This window comes from Bos taurus, chromosome X (genome assembly GCF_002263795.3).
Source record: "Bos taurus isolate L1 Dominette 01449 registration number 42190680 breed Hereford chromosome X, ARS-UCD2.0, whole genome shotgun sequence".
NCBI lineage: Eukaryota > Metazoa > Chordata > Mammalia > Artiodactyla > Bovidae > Bos > Bos taurus.
Genome location: NC_037357.1, coordinates 74,479,417 through 74,501,995, shown reverse-complemented (window position 1 = coordinate 74,501,995; position 22,579 = coordinate 74,479,417). Strand labels below are relative to the sequence as shown.

The following is a 22,579-nucleotide window of genomic DNA, read 5'->3' as shown; positions in this document are numbered from 1 at the left end:
AATGTACCAAAGCCAGTAATTTCAAGTCTTAAGTAGGAAAAATTATTTGAATGTCATTTCAATAAAAGGTTCCAAGATTAGAAACTACATAGTGCCACTATTTGTTTAAATTTGAACATGTCATATTTAGAATGTAAAAAGTATTCAAATGCATGTAACCAACATTATTAAGCAAAATAAAATGTCTAAGGAACTTTCAACCTTTGTTCCTCAGTTGGCACTGAGAATTTCTAATGTATATATTTGAATCAGTTCTAATGAGGTGGATGAAACTGGAGCCAATTATACAGAGTGAAGTAAGCCAGAAAGAAAAACACCATTACAGTATACTAACGCATATATATGGAATTTAGAAAGATGGTAACGATAACCCTGATTGGGAGACAGCAAAAGAGACACAGATGTATAGAACAGTCTTTTGGACTCTGTGGGAGAGGAGGGGGGATGATTTGGGAGAATGGCATTGAAAACATGTATAATATCACATTAGAAACGAATCACCAGTCCAGGTTTGATGCAGGATGCAGGAAGCTTGGGGCTGGTGCACTGGGATGACCCAGAGGGATGGTATGGGGAGGGAGGTGGGACGGGGGTTCAGGATTGGGAACACATGTACACCCGTGGCGGATTCATGTTGATGTATGGCAAAACCAATACAATTTTGTAAAGTAATTAGCCTCTAATTAAATAAAAGAATTTCTAATGTAATTTTCAGTATAATTAGTACCACTTTGTCAGATAAGTGATAATTGTCACCTGTTCTAATAGGCAAAAAGAAATAGTATGACTTTTACTAGCATGTGTTGCCTTATGTGGTAAAGTCTGATGGTGGTAGTCTGCATCTTTGAAAATACTTTTTAAAACTTAATCGTTAATCTTGGCCTAATGAGTAGTTATAAAACTACTATGGCCCCTACCAGAAATGAAGCTGTAGTTTAAATTGTTTTGTGCTATCACAATATTCTGACCTTGCGGCTTTCTTAGTGTATTCGAAGATTTATCCTCTCACAGATGCACTCATTCTGTGTGAAGGTTATCCAGTTAGTTCCCCTATAAAATATGTTTGAAGAATTTAGATAAATTAGGGTGAAGGTCATAAATGCCATTCTTAGACTCAAACTTTTAGCACACATTCTATTTTAATTAAGCTTACTTAGAACTAGGTACTGTGGCAGTTGTAGAGACACATGTTGAGTGATATCAATAACCACTTCATATGCATTTGGAGGACACCTACTATCTGCTCAATGCCAGGAAAACTGATGTACTTAAAGACATTCCCTTCTATTTGAAAACTCAGTTTAATACAGTAATTTTGAAAGTGTTGGTATGCTCATGCAGTGATAAGGGAGATTGGGGATGATTCATTTAGAGGTATGAAGTGTTTTAAAAGTGAGGGAAAGACCCAGTGACTTAAGGATATAGAAGATCTTGGAGTTCATAACAATAAACTTTACATAAAAAGTAGAGAGCTAATAGACTGATACTCTGATAAAGCTTTCTGGTTTCTGCCTTTCAGTAAGTTTCTTTGAAAGCTTGACACTGTTAATGAGTTACAAACCAACTTGCTAATAATTGGAAGCCCACTTAAAAGCCATCTTAATTTTGTGTAAAGTGAGTCAAGATTTTAAATTTGGGTCTGAATTTGTATCTTAATAGTTAAGGCTATGCACACTGACAACTACAAATGATAACCAGGGAGGTAAAGTCCTGAAGTGAATTTTTATGTGGATGGGTGTAGAGGGTCAAGGGCTTCCTTGGTCAACAAAAAAGAATCCACCTGTAATGCAGAAGACACAGGAGATGCAGGTTTGATCCCTGGGTCAGGAACATCCCCTGGAGGAGGAAATGATAACCCACTCCAGTATTCTTACTGGGAAAATCCCATGGATGGTGGAACCTGGTGGGCTGCAGTCCATGGGGGTCACAAAGTGGAATGTGACTGAGCATGCACGCAGAGGGACAAAGAGCGATCCTTTTTGAAATAGTTAACTGTAGGCCTAAGATTTAAATGTATGGGCAGTTTTTAAAAATATTTATTTTTCATTGAAGGATAATTGTATTGATTTCTGCCATACATCAACATGGATCAGCCATGAAAGTGAAGGTGAAGTCGCTCAGTCGTGTCCGACTCTGCGACCCCATGGACTGTAGCCTATCAGGCTCCTCCGTCCATGGGATTTTCCAGGCAAGAGTGCTGGAGTGGATTGCCGTTTCCTTCTCCAGGGCATCTTCTCGACCCAGGAATTGAACCCGAGTCTCCCGCATTGCAGGCAGACGCTTTACTGTTTGAGCCACCAGGGAAGCCATATCCCCTCCCTCTTGAATCTCCCTCCCACCTCCCACACCATCCCATTTCTCTAGGTTGTCACAGAGCACTAGTTTGAGCTCCCGGAGTCATAGAGCAAGTTCCCACTGGCTGGCTATTTTACATATGGTAATGTATATGTTTCCATGCTACTCTGTCCATTTGTCCCAACGTCTCCTCCTCGCCCCTTGTCCAGAACAGAACACAAGTCTGTTCTCTATGTCTGCATCTCCATTCAGATCAGATCAGATCAGATCAGTCGCTCAGTCATGTCCGACTCTTTGCGACCCCATGAATCGCAGCATGCCAGGCCTCCCTGTCCATCACCAACTCCTGGAGTTCACTCAGACACGTCCATCAGGTCAGTGATGCCATCCAGGCATCTCGCCCTCTGTCGTCCCCTTCTCCTCCTGCCCCCAATCCCTCCCAGCATCAGAGTCTTTTCCAATGAGTCAACTCCTCGCATGAGGTGGCCAAAGTACTGGAGTTTCAGCTTTAGCATCATTCCTTCCAAAGAAATCCCAAGGCTCATCTCCTTCAGAATGGACTGGTTGGATCTCCTTGCAGTCCAAGGGACTCTCAAGAGTCTTCTCCAACACCAAAGTTCAAAAGCATCAATTCTTCGGCGCTCAGCCTTCTTCACAGTCCAACTCTCACATCCATACATGACCACAGGAAAAACCATATCCTTGACTAGACGAACCTTTGTTGGCAAAGTAATGTCTCTGCTTTTGAATATGCTATCTAGGTTGGTCATAACTTTCCCTCCAAGGAGTAAGCGTCTTTTAATTTCATGGCTGCAGTCACCATCTGTAGTGATTTTGGAGCCCAGAAAAATAAAGTCTGACACTGTTTCCACTGTTTACCCATCTATTTCCCATGAAGTGGTGGGACCGGATGCCATGATCTTCGTTTTCTGAATGTTGAGCTTTAAGCCAACTTTTTCACTCTCTACTTTCATCAAGAGGCTTTTGAGTTCCTCTTCACTTTCTCCATAAGGGTGGTATCATCTGCATATCTGAGGTTATTGATATTTCTCCCAGCAATCTTGATTCCAGCTTCTGTTTCTTCAAGTCTAGCGTTTCTCATGATGTACTCTGCATAGAAGTTAAATAAGCAGGGTGACAATATACAGCCTTGACGTACTCCTTTTCCTATTTGGAACCAGTCTGTTGCTCCATGTCCAGTTCTATCTGTTGCTTCCTGACCGGCATACAAATTTCTCAAGAGGCAGATCAGGTGGTCTGGTATTCCCATCTCTTTCAGAATTTTCCAGTTTATTGTGATCCACACAGTCAAAGGCTTTGGCATAGTCAATAAAGCAGAAATAGATGTTTTTCTGGAACTCTCTTGCTTTTTCTATGATCCAGCGGATGTTGGCAATTTGATCTCTGGTTCCTCTGCCTTTTCTAAAACCAGCTTGAACATCAGGAAGTTCATGGTTCACATATTGCTGAAGCCTGGCTTGGAGAATTTTGAGCATTACTTTACTAGCGTGTGAGATGAGTACAATTGTGCAGTAGTTTGAGCATTCTTTGGCATTGCCTTTCTTTGGGATTGGACTGAAAACTGACCTTTTCCAGTCCTGTGGCCACTGCTGAGTTTTCCCAATTTGCTGGCATATTGAGTGCAGCACTTTTACAGCATCATCTTTCAGGATTTGGAATAGCTCAACTGGAATTCCATCACCTCCACTAGCTTTGTTCGTAGTGATGCTTTCTAAGGCCCACTTGACTGCACATTCCAGGATGTCTGGCTGTAGGTCAGTGATCACACCATTGTGATTATCTGGGTCGTGAAGATCTTTTTTGTACAGTTCTTCTGTGTATTCTTTCCATCTCTTCTTAATATCTTCTGCTTTTGTTAGGTCCATACCATTTCTGTCCTTTATCGAGCCCATCTTTGCATCTCCATTGCTGCCCTGCAAAAAGGGTTCATCAGTACCACCTTTCTAGATGCCATATATATATGATATTTGTTTTTCTTTCTGACTTATTTCACTCTGTATAATAGGCTCTAGGACCAGAGATCAAATGGCCAGCATCTGCTGGATCATCGAAAAAGCAAGAGAATTCCAGAAAAACATCTATTTCTGCTTTATTGGCTATGCCAAAGCCTTTGACTGTGTGGATCACAATAAACTGTGGAGAATTCTGAAAGATATAGGGATACCAGAGCACCTGACCTGCTTCTTGAGAAACCTATATGCAGGTCAGGAAGCAACAGTTAGAACTGGACATGGAACAACAGACTGGTTTATCAAGGCTGTATATTGTCACCCTGCTTATTTAACTTATATGCAGAGTATGTCATGAGAAATGCTGAGCTGGAAGAAGCACAAGCTGGAATCAAGATTGCCAGGAGAAACATCAGATCAGATCAGATCAGATCAGTCGCTCAGCCGTGTCCGACTCTTTGCGACCCCATGAATCGCAGCATGCCAGGCCTCCCTGTCCGTCACCAACTCCTGGAGTTCACTGAGACTCATATTCATCGAGTCAGTGATGCCATCCAGCCATCTCACCCTCTGTCGTCCCCTTCTCCTGCCCCCAATCCCTCCCAGCATCAGAGTCTTTTACAATGAGTCAACTCTTCGCATGAGGTGGCCAAAGTACTGGAGTTTCAGCTTCAGCATCATTCCTTCCAAAGAAATCCCAGGGCTGATCTCCTTCAGAATGGACTGGTTGGATCTCCTTGCAGTCCAAGGGACTCTCAAGAGTCTTCTCCAACACCAAAGTTCAAAAGCATCAATTCTTCGGCGCTCAGCCTTCTTCACAGTCCAACTCTCACATCCATACATGACCACAGGAAAAACCATATCCTTGACTAGACGAACCTTTGTTGGCAAAGTAATGTCTCTGCTTTTGAATATGCTATCTAGGTTGGTCATAACTTTCCCTCCAAGGAGTAAGCGTCTTTTAATTTCATGGCTGCAATAACCTCAGATATGCAGATGACACCACCCTTATGGCAGAAAGTAAAGAGGAACTAAAATGCCTCTTGATGAAAGTGAAAGAGGAGAATGGAAAAGTTGGCTTACAGCTCAACATTCAGAAAACGAAGATCATGGCATCTGGCCCCATCAGTTCATGGGAAGTAGATGGGGAAAGAGTGGAAACAGTGTCAGACTTTATTTTTTTGAGCTCCAGAATCAGTGCAGATGGTGATTGCAGCATGAAATTAAAAGACGTTTACTCCTTGGAAGGAAAGTTATTACCAATCTAGATGACATATTAAAAAAGCAGAGACATTACTTTGCCAACAAAGGTCCATCTAGTCAAGGCTATGGTTTTTCCAGTAGTCATGTATGGATGTGAGTGTTGGACTATACAGAAAGCTGAGCACTGAAGAATTGATGCTTTTGAACTGTGGTGTTGGAGAAGACTCTTGAGAGTCCCTTGGACTGCAAGGAGATCCAACCAATCCATCCTAAAGGAGATCAGTCCTGGGTGTTCGTTGGAAAGACTGATGCTGAAGCTGAAACTCCAATACTTTGGCCACCTCATGTGAAGAGTTGACTCATTGGAAAAGACCCTGATGCTGGGAGGGATTGGGGGCAGGAGGAGAAGGGGACGACAGAGGATGAGATGGCTGGTTGGCATGACTGACTCGATGGACATGAGTTTGAGTGAACTCCGGGAGGCCTGGTGTGCTGAGATTCATGGGGTCGCAAAGAGTCAGACACGACTGAGCAACTGAACTGACTGAACTGAACTGAGGTTCATCCACCTCATTAGAACTGACTCAAATGTGTTCCTTTTTATGGCTGAGTAATCCTCCATTATACATATATGTACCACAGCTTCTTTATCTGTCTATGGACATCTAGGTTGTGTTCATGTCCTAACTATTGTAAATAGTTCTGTAGTGAACATTGGGCTACATGTGTCTGTTTCAATTGTGGCTTCCTCAGTATATGTTCTGGAGAAGGCAACGGTACCCCACTCCAGTACTCTTGCCTGGAAAATCCCATGGACGGAGGAGCCTGGTAGGCTGCAGTCCATGGGGTCGCTAAGAGTCGGACACGACTGAGTGACTTCACTTTCACTTTCATGCGTTGGAGAAGGAAATGGCAACCCACTCCAGTGTTCTTGCCTGGAGAATCCCAGGGACTGGGGAGCCTGGTGAGCTACCGTCTATGTGGTCGTACAGAGTTGGACATGACTGAATCGACTTAGCAGCAGCAGCAGTATATGCTCTATTGGCAGTTTTTAAAGTATTGCCTGTCAAGGCTTAATAGGGATTTGAAACAGGATAAAAATTATTATAAACATGTAAATACAGATACTATTTGCCACTTTTACAATTTCACAATAATATTTCCATTTTGTGTACTTAGTTCTGCAACTGTTTAACTTGTTAAGTGGTTCAAGATGAAAATATAAATAATCCTGTGATTATTTTCCCCCAACATCTTATGACTGATGTTTAATGAGAGAAAGCAAGAAAAGACCACATGTTGCTTCAAAATTAGCAACACAGAGCCTCTCCCTCTTACTTTCAATATTTATAGTTTAAAAAATTCTAGAATTTGGCTGCTTTTTAAAATGACAGATTCAGGAATAAAAAATACATTTTTTTCCTGAAATGCTTTCTGTACCACTTAAATGTAACACTTAAAATGTATTGTTACATTTTAGCCATCTCAATACTGTCTAATCTAAGGGTGATAGATACTCTAATGTTCTTTGCATCTTTGGAGTTCTATAGATTTTTAAAATCTTGGACAAATGAATGAATAAATGGGGAAGTGGTTGAGGGCTTAGAACAGTGATATGAAGGTAGTGTGAGGTGAGATCTCTGTCCCAACTCCAAATAACGCACATGTAAAAATTATGAAACTAAAACATGAATTTAAAAAAGCTATGAAGTAAAAATTTTTGAGCTTTTTGGGGGGATATCTTTCTATTTATTTGTATTTCAAATTTCTTTCATCAGTATCTTAAAGTTTTCAGTGTACAAGGTCTTTCAACTCCTTACTTAAGTTTACTTAAGTGTTTTATATTTTCATGCTATTTTAAATGGGATTTTTAATTCCCTTTTCAGATAGTTTATTGTTTTTCTTTTCTGATTTTTATTACCACAGTTTATTTGCCTTCTTTGAACTTCATATAAATGGAATCACAGTACATGTTCTCTTTTGTTGCTGGCTTCCCTCGTGCAATACAATATTTTTGATATTCATACATGCTATTGCATGTGTCTTAAAATTTTCCTTTTATTGTCTGAATACACCATCATTTATTTATCCATTTTCCTTTTATAGATGTTTGGACTTTTTCCAATTGCTATTATAAATAAAGTCACTAAACATTTTTTGTACAACATTTTGTACATTTTTTTGTGGATATATATTTTTATTAATCTTTGATAAATACTTAAGAATGGGATTGCTGAGTCATATGGTAGGGTATGTTTAATTATATGAAAAATTGCCAAATAGTATTTTTTTTCAAGTCATTTGTACCATTTTTCACACAGTTGGCTGTGTTTTTTGTTTTTAAATTTTATTTATTTATTTTTTAGTTTTGGCTGTGCTGGGTCTTCATTGCTGCTTGGGCTTTTCTGTAGTGGTGCTCAGGTTTTTTCACTGTGGTGGTTTCTCTTGAAGCGGAGCTGGGGCTCTCAGGTGCACAAGCTTCAGTAGTAGCAATGCTTGGGCTTAGTAGTTGTGGTTCCTAGGCTCTAGAACACAGGCTCAAAGGTTGTGGCACACAGGCTTAGTTGCTCTGCAGCATGTTGATCTTCCCAGACCAGGGATCAAACTTGTGTCCCCTGCATTGGCAGGCATATTCTTTTCCACTGAGCCACCAGGGAAGCCCCCAGTTGGCTGTATTTTGATTGTTATTTAATTAAATATACATATCAATTTGGGATGAACTGACATCTTAGCAATATTGAGTCTTCTCATCAATGAACATCATATGTGTCTCCATTCTCATTTTTTTTCTTTCTCTCATAAACGTTTTGTTGTTAATCAATAAATGAGATGATTCATTGTTAAAACATAGAAATGAAACTGATTTTTATAAGTTCATTTTGTAACTTGCAACTGTACTGAATTAGTGACAAAAATACACAATGGGGAATGGATAGTCTCTTGAACAAATGAGACTAGATAGCCACATACAAAAGAATGAACTTGGGCATTTATTTTAACAGCATATAGGGCTTCCCAGGTGGCACAGTGGGAAAGAATCGCCTGCTGGTGCAGGAGACGTGGGTTTGATCCCTTGATCAGGAAGATCCTCTGGAGTAGGGAATGGCAACCCACTCCAGTATTCTTGCCTGGAAAATCCCATAGACAGAGGAGTCTGGTGGCCTACAGTCCACAGGGTCTCAAAGAGTCAGATATGACTGAGTGACTGAGAATGCACAGCACACACAAAAATCAACTCAAAATGAATTAAAGACTTAAATGTAATTAACACTTGTAGAAGAAAATATAGGGGAAAAACTGCATGACATTTGTCTTGACAATGATTTTATGGATATGGTACCAAAAGTGTAAGTAACAAAAGCAAAAATGAACACGTTGGACTATATCAAACGAAAAGGTTTCTGCATATCAAAGGAAACAACAGAGTGAAAAGACAATCTAAGGATTGGGAGAAAATATTTGCAAGCTATATATCTCATAAGGGGTTATGCTCCAAAATATATAATGAATTCCCACAACTCCATATTTGGGGGGGGGAAGCAATAGCTCTATTTAAAAATGGGCTATAGCCTTGATTAGATATTTCTCAAAGATACACAAATGGCAAACAAATATATGGAAAGACATTCAACATCAGGTAAATGCAAATCAAAACCACAATATCACCTCAAACATGTTAGAATGGCTATGAACAGCAACAACAACAAACCCCCAAAAGACAGCATGTGTTTGCAAGGATGTGGAGAAAGTGGAACCCTTGTATATTGTTGGTGCAAATGCTAAGGAAAACAGTAGGGAAGTTCTTCCAAAAATTAAAAATAGAACTACCATATGATGCCCTGATTCCACTTCTGAGTACTTTTCCAAAAGAATTGAAGAAATAGTAGCACTCCCATGATCACTGCAGCACTATCTGAAACAGCCAGGACGTGGAAAGCACTTAAATGCCCATCAACAGATGAATGACTAAAGAAAAAATATATATATATATACACACACATACATACACACAATGGAATATTATTCAGACTTTAAAAAAGAAGGAAATTCTGCAATATGTGGCAACATAGATGAACTTTTAGAACATTAAGTGAAATAAACCAGTCACAGAAGGACATATACTACTACATGGTTCCACTTAGCTAAGAAAACCTGAAATAGTCAATATCCTACAAGCAGAGACTAGAACGGTTGTTGCCTGGGGCAGAGGGTAAGGGAAATGAGGAGTTGCTAATCAATGGGTATAAGGTTTCAGTTATGCAGGATGAATAAATTCTAAACAACTGCTATACAATCTGCCAGGGAATAAAACAGCTTTTCCTTGAATGCTAACAATCATGTAAGTTCACTGCTGTGTGCTGTGTTTAGTCGCTCAGTCGTGTCCAACTCTTTTGCGACCCTATGGATAGCAAGCAGCCCTCCAGGCTCCTCTGTCCATGGGGATTCTTGAGGCAAGACTACTGGAGTGGGTTGCCCTTCCCTCCTCCAGGATATTTTCCCAACCCAGGGAGCGAATCCAGGTCTTCCGCATTGCAGGTGGATTCTTAACCGTCATAACCACCAGGGAAGCCCAAGAATACTGGAGTGGGTAGCCTATCCCTTCTCCAGCAGATCTTCCCGACCCAGGAATCAAACCATGGTCTCCTGTGTTGCAGGAGGATTCTTTACCAGCGGACATACCAGGGAAGCCCACTAGTAAGTTCACTAGTTTCCTCAAAAGGAAATAGTGTGTTCTGGTTCTGTTTCTGGTTTTGCTCCAATGTTTGGGTTTTCTCCGGCCCGCCCAAGACAAACCGATTTCTCCGGAGAGCGAAACCCAAGGCTCTGCCGCCCAGCCTGACTGACTGCATTGGCATGGTGAAAAGCAGAGCAGAATCCACTTACAAGGTTTCTCAGTAGGGTGCTGAGCTGGAACAGATCCCTCCTTGTCCCCCGCATTTGTTTTGCAAGAAAGCTTTAGCTTCCTAGGCCTTACGAGTTCACATACATGTGGTGTTCTCACTCAGAATCTGATATCACTCTTTCAAGCCTCAGCCATGGATTTTTTTAAACTTTTGAGGTACATTGTTCACCTTTTTGTTGGAGAAACACGGAAGTGAAGCAAAGCGAATTCCACTTCGCGCAAAGAAAGTGATTTCCCAAGGCCTAACCAGAGCGCGTACAGAGATCATTTCTCAATCGAGGGATAAGTTCATAGTTCTGACATTCACACCCGGGGTTACGCTACACAATCTGACAGGGGCACGTTAATTTCATGCTGTGAAAGGCTGAACTACCCAGAAGAAGATTTATAAGGAGGTCTAAAGTATTTCTTGGCTTCACATTAGGAAACTACGTATTTTGGTGGCGGGAGGGTGTTGTTTTGCCCTTGGCGAAATGGGAAGAGGCCTCTCAGCACCAAGAAGGAAAATTTCCAACCGAAGCTGTGTGTCAGCCTGGGAGCAGCAGGGGGCGGGAGACGCTTGACAGTCCGCTGCGCTTTTCTCCTTTCTCGTGACGCGTCCCTCCACCTCGCTGGCTGCTTCCGGTCGGGGCGTCACCCGGAAGTCGAGGGGAGGGAGGGTTGGGTCAAAGCGGCGGCCTGGCGGCGTTGGGTGGAGCAAGAGAAGCAGCTGAGGGAGGAGTTGGGGCTGCCGCCGCAATCGCGGTGGTCTCCGCCGCCGTCGCCATCGCCGCCGGGGCTACGGTGACTTCTGCCGGAGTGTGAGATCGGAGGCCACGCGTGTGGATTTGTTGCCGCCACCGGCTGCGTAGCTCCGGAGGTTTAACCATAGGACAGAGAAAAATACAGGTAAGCCCTGTATCAGTCCCCTTCTATTGGAGGGGTATTCTGTACTGTCTGTCTGTACTACTGAGTGGAACAAGAATATCATTTTAATATGAGGGTGTTTCCAAACTCTCTCTTCTTCACAAGTCAGGTATTTACTACAGTCTTGTTTTACCTCCCCTAGCAGAGCATAGAGGAGGGGAGATTAGGTCCTGACCCCCTGTCGCTTTCTTGTCCCCTCCTGAGGAAGTGTCCTGGTAGTCCATAGCCCATGTTACCTAATTAATTGATGGTACAAGGTCTGTGCACTGTATTGGAAGTCACATGGACTGATCACCGTTAATGAAATAATGTAAAGAAATTGTATATCTTGCTTCTTGTCTCGTTCTGGGAGTATGCACTAAACTGGGAGAAGACTTTTGTTTCCATTTCATTTTGTTCATTCTGCCCCCTTCCCTGTAAAGCTACCCTCCATCCTTATTGTACTCTGTGGCATCTTTGTCTTTGACACTTTTTGTTGTGTATGTTGAGGTTTATCCTAAGCACTAGCAACTCTTCTATCTTTTCACAAGCCTTTTTTTTTTCAGCATCTGATATTTGTTTTAATTACAGCCTCTTCATCTACAGTAGTATGACTTTGTATTGACAATATGTGCAGAACATTGAATTAAGTAGTATTGAGGTGTGGGGTGTGGTAGGGGTATACACAAGAAACAGGACAAAGTCCCTGGCCTAAAGAGAGTTTACATTCAATTTGAGTTCAAAAAGAGCAAGCAAAAATAACCCCAACATACCACAAGCTTTACTTCTGTGAGAGATCTAAGGCAACATATTCTTTCTTATAAATTCCTCATTGTAACTGCTTTTATCTACATATTTAAAAATGCATGGCAAACTTTCATCTAGACTTTTGACACCCCAGTGAGTGAAAATTTTCTCTTGCCAGTTGGGAAAGTAAATTGTGAGGAGAGATTTGTCTGTCATGATACAGGCATTGGCATAAATGAGAAAGATATTTGGGGGTTTTGTCTCAAAAGTCCTTCTACTCATCTTTATTTAAGGGAAGTTCACCTTTTAAAGGTTTTACAGTTTTGCTTTTAAACAAATCTTTCTTAGGATATAAATCACAATGAGGGTGCAGGGTGGGAGAGAAACAGATGACAGTTGGCCTATTTCAGTTCAGTTTGTTACCCCAGCAACCATGTGTTTCATTTGTAGATCTGTCTTCAGGTGGCTTTCATATCACTTGTTTACTTAATTGCTGAGATAGTATGGCAGAAATAGTGTCACAATACTTTTCGAATGTGTTGCATTAAAGTGAAAGGGTAAGGTGTTTCTGGTTTCACAAATATGTTCCAGCACTATTAGAAAACTGATTTCATCATCTTTGTGGGCTCAAATGTGTTGATATTGGTAGATTACATCAGTTTTCACAGATACTTCTATCTTTGAAGGAAATGAATATAAAGTAAGCCAATTAACTGTGCTTTGTCCCATGTTGCCCATCTTTTTTTAGAATTATACAACTATGGCTGAAGGATTAAATTTTTTAACCTATTTTTGCTTTATAGTTCTCTAGTGTAGACATTCGGAGAAGGCAATGGCACCCCTGTCCAGTACTCTTGCCTGGAAAATCCCATGGACGGAAGAGCCTGGTAGGCTGCAGTCCATGGGGTCACTAAGAGTCGGACACGACTGAGCGACTTCACTTTCACTTTTCACTTTCATGCATTGGAGAAGGAAATGGCAACCCACTCCAGTGTTCTTGCCTGGAGAATCCCAGGGACAGAGGAGCCTAGTGGGCTGCTGTCTATGGGGTCGCACAGAGTCGGACAGGACTGAAGCGACAGCAGCAGCAGCAGCAGCAGTGTAGACATTTGGGTTTCTAGACCTATAATCAGGAGATTTTTCCAGACCTGTAGTCAGGGAAGCATTTTAACAATTTACTAATTGGAATAAATGGGTTATTCCACATCTTACAGAAATTATTTACCTTAGTTAATTTTGTTTCTAAACAGTTAAAGTGTTTTGTTTGATATTGTAATTGCTCCTGATCTGCTTGTGGATTTGATGTCACAACCAAAGCAGATAGGGAGGGAATAATACTGGAATTACTTCCTTCCCCTGATCCCACCTGAGTTTACAGAACACTGTATATTTCTTGAAAATGTGGAGAAAATTGTTTCCCAACTCCTGAATGTTTACTTGAAGCATGCTACCTGCCACTCAGGAGAAAAGGGCATTAAGAGGGCTTCTGTTAAGACCTAAAACACTTATCAACAAAGGTAGAAGAATGGAAAGGAAGAATTTCACAGTGGAGAGCCTGCTGAACAAAATTGTTTGGCATATTTAGGATAAATTTGTAGCTGATCTCTAGGGTCATTAGGATACTAAGAGTTGATATTGAGCTAACCAAAGCTTAGAGAGCTTAGTTGTTAAAGAGTACATGTAATTTCCTTTGTTGATCCTTTCACTTAAAATGGTAGGGAGAAAAGGTGTCTGACTTTTTTGGTAATGATAAAATTATTTAGTCTAAGAATTCTAATTGAACTACTAATCATTAATATAATAGTATTAAAATAGAAAGTATATTGTGTTGATTATTGGTAAGTATATTAACAATATTATTAAAACAGTAATATTAATATGAATTGTTTGTATACAGCTAATTTCATTTTGACCAATAAATGCTTTCCCTTATTTTACTGTTAGTTATTAATATCAATTTTTAGTCCAGATTTATAGCCATAATATCTTGGTAATAATTACTTATCATAGCTGTAAGTACCTTTTTTTTACATATTAGCAATCAAATTGGTGTCGTATGTCATTAAGTATTGTCCATCTAAAGCAAGGTATTTTATCTTGCTCATCTGTTTCTAATTAGGTAATAATAGGAAGGCAATGGCACCCCACTCCAGTACTCTTGCCTGGAAAATCCCATGGATGGAGGAGCCTGGTAGGCTGTAGTCCATGGGGCCACTAAGAGTCAGACACGACTGAGCGACTTCACTTTCACTTTTCACTTTCATGCATTGGAGAAGGAAATGGCAACCCACTCCAGTGTTCTTGCCTGGAGAATCCCAGGGATGGGGGAGCCTGGTGGGCTTCCATCTATGGGGTCGCACAGAGTCAGACATGACTGAATCGACTTAGCAGCAGCAAGATTTATTTTAGTCATAAAAACCTTTGTAGCCTTCAGATTGTTTTAAAGCCTTAAATTCATTGTATGATGATAGATAAAGGAATAAATTAATATTTGACTTTGAATGTCACAGTATGATTAAGATTGCCTAATGAGGATGTGAAGAAAAGGAAACCCTCATACACTGTTGGTGGGAATACAAATTTGTACAGCCACTGTGAGAACAGTATAGCAGCTTCTCAAAAAATTAAAAATAGAACTACTATATGACCTGGCAGTTCTACTCCTGGGTATACACCTGAAAAAACCAAAATGACTGATTTGAAAAGATATGTGTACCCCAATGTTTATAATAGCATTGTTTGCAATTGCTGAGATATTGAAGCAGCCTAAGCATCCATCAACAGATAAATGGATAAAGCAACTGCATACACACACACACACACACACACACACACGATAGAATATTACGCATCTATAAAAAAGGATGAAATCCTGCCATTTGCAACAACATAGATGGACTTGGAGGGTATTATGCTAGGTGAAATAAGTCAGACAGAGAAAGACAAATACTGTATGGTATCACTTATATGTGGAGACTGAAAAATACAGCAAACTAGTGAATATAACAAAAAAGAAACAGACTCATAGATAATAGAGAACAAACTAGTGGTTACCAGTGAGAAGAGGGAAGAATGGAGGGGCAAGATACAGGTATGACATTAAGAGTACAAACAATTGCATATGAAATAAAGAAGCTATAAAGGATATATTGTACAACTCAGGAAATATAGCCAATATTTCATAAAAACTATAAAGGAATATAACCTTTAAAAATTGTGAATCACTATATTGTAATACCTGAAACCTACATAATACTGTAAATCAACTGTATCTCAGTAAAAAAAAAAAAAAAAAGATTGCCTTAGAGTTTGTCCACTTTGTTTATGATAAAACTAACCTGTGAATTCCTGTTTCTTAACTTCAGGGCAAATGATAAGTCATGGGATTTTGAATCTTACTTTTTCTTTCTGTTGTGCATAAGTGATCCCTTCATGGATCACCACCTTGTGGTGGCGAAGGGGCTAACTCATTGAAGCTATGAGTCATGTTCTGCAGGGCCACCTATGATAGATGGGTCATAGTGAAGAGTTCTGATAAAATGGGGTCTACTAGAGAAGGAAATGGCAATCCATTCCAGTATTCTTGCTGTGAGAACCCCATAAACAGTATGAAAAGGCAAAAAGATATATGCCAGAAGCTAAGCTCCCGAGGTTGGAAGGTGTCCAGTATGCTACAGGAAGAGCAGAGGGCAATTACTAATAGCTCCAGAAAGAATGAAGTGGCTGGGCCAAAACGGAAATGACACTTAGTTGTGGATGTGTCTGGTGGTGAAAGTAAAGCCTGATGCTATAAAGAATAAACAATATTGCATAGAAACCTGGAAGATTAGGTCCATGAGTCAAGGTAAGTTGGACATCTTCAAGCAGGAGATGCCAAGAGTGAACATCGACATCTTAGGAATCCGTGAACTAAAATGGATGAGGATGGGTGAATTTAATTCAGATGACCGTTATGTCTACTACTATGGACAAGAAACCCTTAGAAGAAATTTAGTAGCCCTCATAGTGAGCAGAACAGTCTGAAATGCAGTACTTAAATGCAATCTCCAAAATGATCTTGGTTTGTTTCCAAAGCAAACCAACATCACAGTTATCCAAGTCTATGTCCCAACCTCTAATGCCACAGAAGCTGAAGTTGACTGGTTCTATGAAAACCTACAAGACCTTCTATAACTAACACCCAAAAAAGATCCTTTTCATCATAGGGGACTGGAATGCAAAAGTAGAAAGTCAAGAGATACCTGGAATAACAGGCAAGTTTGGCCTTGGAGTACAAAGTGAAGCAGGGCAAAGACTAGCAGAGTTTTGTCAAGAGAACACACTGGTCATAGCAAACACTCTTTTCCAGCAACACAAGAGACGATTCTACACACAGATATCACCAAATGGTCAATACTGAAATCAGATTGATTATATTCTTTGTAGCTGAATCTGGAGAAACTCTATACAGTCAGCAAAAACAAGACATGGAGCTGACTGCGGGTCAAATCATGAGCTTCTTATTGCAGAGTTCAGGCTTAAATTGAAGAAAATAGGGAAAACCACTTAACCATTCAGGTATGACCTAAATCAAATCCCTTATGCTTATACAGTAGAGGAGACAAATAGATTCAAGGGATTAGATCTGGTAGGCAAAATCCTGAAGAACTATGGACAGAGATTCATAACACTATACCGAATCAGTGTTCAAAACCATCCCCAAGAAAAAGAAATGCAAGAAGGCAAAGTGGTTGTCTGAGGAGGCTTTACAAATAGCTGAGGAAAGAAGAGAAGCAAAAAGCAAGGGAGAAAGGGAAAGATATACCCAGTTAAATGCAGAGTTCCAGAGAAAAGCAAGGAGAGATAAGAAGCCCTTCTTAAATGAACACTGCAAAGAAATAGAGGAAAATAATAGAATGGGAAAGACTGAAGATCTCCTTAAGAAAATTGGAGATATCAAGGGGACATTTCATGCAAGGATGGGCATTATAAAGATCACAAATGGTTAAGTACCTAGCAGAATCATAAGAGATTAAGAAGAGGTGGCAAGAATACGCAGAAGAACTATACAGAAAACATCTTATTGACCAGGTTAACCACGATGGTTTGGTCACTTGCTTAGAGCCAGACATGCTGGAGTGTGAATTCAGGTGGACCATAGTTAAAACTACTGCAAACAAAGTTGGCAGAATTTTAGCCAAGCTGTTTAAAATCCTAAAAGATGATGCTGTGAAAGTGCTGTACTCAGAATGTCAGCAAATTTGGGAAACTCAGCGGGGGCCCCAGGACTGGAAAAGGTCAGTTTTCATTCTAATCCCAAAGAAGGGCAATGCCAAAGAATGTTCCAATTATCATACAGTTGTGCCCATTTCATATGCTAGCAAGGTTATGCTCAAAATCATTCAAGCTAGGCTTCAACAGTAGGTGAACCGAGTACATTATGCAAAATGCCAGACTGGATGAATCGCAAGCTGGAATCAATATTTCCAGGAAAAATATCAATAAGCTCAGATATGCAGATGATACCACTCTAATGGCAGAAAGTGAAGAGGAACTAAGGAGTCTTTTGATGAGGGTAAAAGAGGAGAGTGAAAAAGCTTGCTTAAGACTCAACGTTAAAAAACTTTAGATCGTGGCACCTGTTCCCATGACTTCATGGCAAGTTAAGGGGGATAAGTGACAGATGTTATTTTCTTGGGCTCCAATTTCACTGCAGACAGTGACTGCAGCCATGAAATTAAAAGGCTTGCTCCTTGGAAGGAAAGCTACAACAAACCTAGACAGTATTAAAAAACAGAGATGTTAACCACGATGGTTTGGTCACTTGCTTAGAGCCAGACATGCTGGAGTGTGAATTCAGGTGGACCACAGTTAAAATTACTGCAAACAAAGTTGGCAGAATTTTAGCCAAGCTATTTAAAATTCTAAAAGATGATGCTGTGAAAGTGCTGCACTCAGAATGTTAGCAAATTTGGGAAACTCAGCGGGGGCCACAGGACTGGAAAAGGTCAGTTTTCATTCTAATCCCAAAGAAGGGCAATGCCAAAGAATGTTCCAATTATCATACAGTTGTGCCCATTTCATATGCTAGCAAGGTTATGCTCAAAATCATTCAAGCTAGGCTTCAACAGTAGGTGAACCGAGAACTTTAAAAAATATTTATTTGGCTGCATCAGGTCTTAGTTGTGGCATATGGGATCTAGTTCCCTAACCAGGGATTGAACCTGGGCTCCCTGCATTGGGAGCCTTGAGTTTTAGCCACTGGACCACAAGGGAAGTCCCAGAAGTTTATTCTTAAATGTACAGTGGATTCCAAGACAACACTACATTCTAGCTATAGGTGGCAACAGATGTTATGACAGGGGATTCAGATATTTAAATTGGAATAAAACTAAGGATCATCATCATTGCCTCAGGCACAAGGAACAGCTTACTTGCTGCCAGATTTCTTAATTGTACCTGTGGCCAGGGGACTTTTCCCCACAGCCTTGGCTTTTAGCCTCAAGTTTCTTCTGCTCCTCCTTCTGTTTCTGCTTGAATACCGTATCTTCCTCGTCCGTCTCCTTGGCTTGATTCTTGGGCTGATTCAGGGGCTTCTTGCCACCTTTGCTGCCCAATATGGTGCCTGCCAGCCCTTCCCCAGACTCTGCCACTGGAAACAAACTTGTTTGTGTCATTTTTTAAAACATTGTGCATGTAAGTGATACCATATGCTGTTTGTCTTTCTCTGTCCAACTTACTTCACTTAGTGTGATAATCTCCAGGTTTATCCATGTTGTTGCACATGGCATTATTTTGTTGTTTTTAATGGCTGAGTAATATTCCATTGTGTATACATACCACATCTTCTTTATCCATTCTTCTGTCAATGGACATTTAGGTTGTTTCTATGTCTTGGCAATTGTAAACAGTGCTGCAATAAGAATCGGGGATCTTTAATCCATTTTGAGTTTATCTTTGTATATGGTGTTAAGAAGTGTTCTAATTTCATTCTTTTATACGTAGTTGTCCAGTTCTCCTAGCACCACTTATTGAAGAGAGTCTTTTTCCCATTGTATATTCTCGCCTCCTTTGTCAAAGATAGGGTGCCCATAGGTGTGTGGGTTTATCTCTGGGCTATCTTGTTCCATTGGAGAAGTGAGTTATTTTATCTCACAGGACACATGAGAGGGTTAGAATTTGAAGGTAAGTGGTTTTTCCTAAAAGGTAAGGAGGTGATCCAGGGCTGAAAATAAGGGAAATGTTTTAAAAACTGACAGAATGGGATTGGACCCCTTAGGTCTCTTCCCTTTCATGCTGCAGTAAGGTGATGCGTCCACCTGCCCCCCCCCCCCAACTTCCACCCACCTTGAGTGATAGGAGACCCAGAGGAGAGTCTCTGACCTAAGTGAACCTGACAGGCTTTGAGCTCCTGGACAGGGGGCAGAGTGAAGGGCACTGAAACAAAAGGCTGAGAACAGGGAGATTGAGTGGAAGTCTTCAGACCGAGTGGTTAGCCCCTTCCCCTCACCTTGCTTTAAATTTAGTGTCCTGGTATATGCTTACCAGGCAGGAGATTGGAGAATTATTCTTCTGAAAAACAAATGACCCTATAGAAAAGAATTCCAGACATTAACATGTCAGTGTTTTACAATGAAAAAAACAAAACAAAACAAACAAACAAACAAAACAGCTAGCTGCTAAAAGGATGGGGTCTAGAACTAGACTTTTTGAGTTTAAATTCAGGCTTAGCTACTTATTAGCTGTGTGACCTTGCAAAAGTTACTTAACCTATTTGTGCTTCTGTGTTCTCATTTGTAAGAGGGGAGTAATTGTACTGTTTACCTCAAGGTTATTGTAAGGGTTCAATGAGTTAACACATGCTAAGTAACCACTCAATAAGTGTTAGCTGAGGAAAGAGGTGGTATTCAGGGACTTCCATCGGAGAAGGCAATGGCACCCCACTTCAGTACTTTTGCTTAGAAAATCCCATGGATGGAGGAGCCTGTTAGGCTGCCATCCATGGGGTCGCTAAGAGTCAGACACGACTGAGCGACTTCACTTTCACTTTTCACTTTCATGCATTGGAGAAGGAAATGGCAGCCCACTCCAATGTTCTTGCCTGGAGAATCCCAGGGATGGGGGAGCCTGGTGGGCTGCCGTCTATGGGGTCGCACAGAGTGGGACACGACTGAAGTGACTTAGCATAGCATAGCATAGCATAGCTGCCAAAGGCAGTTCTAGAATTTAAATGATATTCCACAGTGACCAGCAGACTTTTTTCCTTAGTGTGGAAGCTGATACCTGAACAGAGGCTTTGACCTCACAGTAGGTAACTTACCCCAGTCCCTCTCCATCATCCCCAACACTTTCTTTTAGGAACCCTTTTGAGCTATAAGACTGGCTCAGCAATGAGCTCTTCTTATTCATTTACTCTATAAATGTTTATTGGGTGCCTGCTGTATGCCAAGGACTGTTCAATCTGCTGGAATGATAGCCGTGAAGTGGGTCGATAACAATACTAGCATTTACTGAGTACTTACTGTATGGTAGGTTTTGCTAAGTGCTTTATATAAAGTCACTTAATTCTCATAAGAACTCTATGAAACAGATGCCATTAACATTCTTGTCTTACAGATAAGGAAACTGAGGCGCAGAGCTTCAGTAGCGTGCTCGAGGTCACACAGCTAGAAAGCAGTAGAGACAGGAATCATATCCAGTCCCTCTGGCTCTTAACTCAGTCTTTTAACTGTTATGCCTCCCTGCTCTTATGGAGCTTACATTTTAGAAGAAGACAAACAGTAAATAGAGAAAATAAAAATCAAATAGCAATAAATGGTATGAAAAAATATAAAACAAGAAGATTGTGATCTAGCAGGATTGGTGGAGGGTAACTTTCAGTGAAGTGGTTTATGTTTATGAGCACCAGACGAGATAAGGGACAGTTCTCTAGGAACTGATTGCTTAGTGTACTGCTGTCTACAGATTTACAAAATGTCCTTCCTGTAATTTAATTCCTAATCCTACCTCAAGTTCAGTTCAGTCACTCAGTCACGTCCGACTCTTTGCGACCCCATGGACTGCAGCATGACAGGCTTTGCTGTCTATCACCAACTCCTGGAGCTTGCTCAAACTCATGTCCATCGAGTCGGTGAGGTCATCCAACCATCTCATCCTCTGTTGTCCACTTCTTCTCCTGCCTTCAGTCTGTCCCAGCGTTAGGGTCTTTTCTAAGGAGTTAGTTCTTTGCATCAGGTGGCCAAAGTATTGGACCTTTAACTTCAGCATCAGTCCTTCCAATGAATGTTCAGGACTGATTTCCTTTAGGATTGACTGGTTTGATCTTGCAATCCAAGGGACTCTTAGTAGTCTTCTCCAATAACACAGTTCAAAAGCATCAATTCTTAGGCACTCAGCTTTCTTTATGATCCAGCTCTCACATCCATACATGACTACTGGAAAAACCATAGCCTTGACTAGATGGACCTTTGTCAGCAAGGTAATGTCTCTGCTTTTTAATATGCTGTCTAGGTTGGTCATAGCTTTTCTTCCAAGGAGCAAGCATCTTTTAATTTCATGGCTGCAGTCACCATCTGCAGTGATTTTGGAGCCCAAGAAAATAAATTCCGTCACTGTTTGCATTGTTTCCCCATCTATTTGCCATGAAGTGATGGGACCAGATGCCATGATCTTAGTTTTTTGAATGTTGAGTTTTAAGCTAGGTTTTTTGCTCTCCTCTTTCACTTTCATCAAGAGGATCTTCAGTTCCTCTTTGCTTTCTGCCATAAGGGTGGTGTCATTTGCATATCTGAGGTTATTGATGTTTCTCCCAGAAATCTTGATTCCAGCTTGTGCCTCATCCAGCCTGGCATTTCACATGATGTACTCTGCATATAAGTTAAATAAGCAGGGTGACAATATACAGCCTTGTTGTATTCCTTTCCCAATTTTGAACCAGTCCGTTGTTCCATGTCTAGTTCTAACTATTGCTTCTTGACCTGCATACAGATTTCTCAAGAGGCAGATAAAGTGGTCTGGTGTTCCCATCTCTTTAAGAATTTCCCATACACACACACACACACAAAGAATTTTCCACAGTTTGTTGTGATCTACACAGTCAAAGGCTTTGGAGTAGTCAACAAAGCAGAAGTAGATGTTTTTCTGGAATTCTCTTGCTTTTTCTATGATGCAGCAGATGTTGGCAATTTGATCTCTGGTTCCTCTGCCTTTTTAAAATCTAACTTGAACATCTAGAAGTTCTTGGTTTATGTACCATTAAAGCCTCGCTTGGAGAATTTTGAACATTATTTTGCTAGTGTGTGAGATGAGTGCAATTGTGCAGTACTTTGAACCTATAAATTTTGTTTTTATTTTATTTATTTTATTTAAGTTTAAAGTGTACAATATGTTGGTTTTCTTTTTTTTTTTACTTTACAATATTATATTGGTTTTGCCATACATCAACATGCATCCGCCACGGATGTACACATGTTCCCCATCCTGAACCCCCCTCCCACCTCCCTCCCCATACCCTCTGGGTCATCCCAGTTCACCAGCCCCAAGCTTCCTGTATCCTGCATCGAACCTGGACTGGCGATTCGTTTCTTATATGATATTA

The 22,579-nt window shown here is 40.7% G+C and overlaps 1 protein-coding gene and 1 pseudogene across 4 annotated transcripts in view; one reads left to right on the top strand and one right to left on the bottom strand.

Annotated features, from left to right (window-relative positions):
* Positions 1–11,064: 11,064 nt before the first annotated feature.
* The window catches only part of ATP7A (ATPase copper transporting alpha), a 130,846-nt gene continuing 119,331 nt past the window's right edge, over positions 11,065–22,579 (top strand). For all 4 annotated transcript variants that reach the window (XM_059883521.1, XM_059883522.1, XM_059883520.1 and 1 more), the window contains exon 1: positions 11,065–11,259. The gene's annotated coding sequence lies outside the window, so the exon portion shown is untranslated. The remainder of the gene's footprint in view (positions 11,260–22,579) is intronic.
* Positions 18,319–20,318, bottom strand: LOC112445135 (translation machinery-associated protein 7-like; annotated as a pseudogene).